This window comes from Penaeus monodon, chromosome 25 (assembly GCF_015228065.2).
Source record: "Penaeus monodon isolate SGIC_2016 chromosome 25, NSTDA_Pmon_1, whole genome shotgun sequence".
NCBI lineage: Eukaryota > Metazoa > Arthropoda > Malacostraca > Decapoda > Penaeidae > Penaeus > Penaeus monodon.
In genome coordinates this window covers 34,508,436-34,509,089 of record NC_051410.1, presented here as the reverse complement: position 1 = coordinate 34,509,089, position 654 = coordinate 34,508,436, and the positions used below count along the sequence as shown (strand labels likewise).

The 654-nt window shown below is 35.3% G+C and overlaps 1 long non-coding RNA gene across 1 annotated transcript in view; it reads right to left on the bottom strand.

Annotated features, from left to right (window-relative positions):
• The window catches only part of LOC119589448, a 73,413-nt gene continuing 72,759 nt past the window's right edge, over positions 1-654 (bottom strand). Inside the window, exon 3 of the long non-coding RNA XR_005230183.1 lies at positions 1-43. This is a non-coding gene — a long non-coding RNA (uncharacterized LOC119589448). The remainder of the gene's footprint in view (positions 44-654) is intronic.

Genomic DNA, 654 nt, shown 5'->3' with positions numbered 1-654 from the left:
TCCCTCACTGCCGCCCGCCACGAGGCCCACCGCCCTCATCCGGCTGCAAAAACGACAAGAAAAAGAGGAGGTTAGGGCGTGCGTTTCGTCGCTCTAATGGTCCCAGAATTCTGTATGACTTCCATTATGTTTGTAAACTAACATTTGCATGGTAGATATGGGAATGGTTTTATAACTAACCCTATAATACTTTCTGCCATGCATAAGACACAAGAATATGTAATTAGCATAAAAAAGATGGAACAATACAAACGACCAAGTAAAACTCTTATAACTTTTTAGACTATATTTAGCACTTAATAAGAGCCCTCACACTCTTCAAAGGACTCAACCCTCTTTAAACACTGCATATAGGATTCTTCACTGTATAAAGAACCAAAATGAAGCAAAACTGGCAACTTATGGTACACAACTTATGATTATACATAGAATGTTTTAAATACTAAGGAATGACATTACTTAAACATACGGAGCGAAATATAAATGATGGGAAGGAGTTGAGAAATTAGATAAATAGTTATAAACAGATATAAAAAAATGCATTTCTAAAAAATACACTTAATTCATCCAAAATATACCCAATAGGAAGAGGAATATTATATAGTGAATGTACCTTTGCTTACACGTTCGGTGTGAAAATACGTAAGACATAGT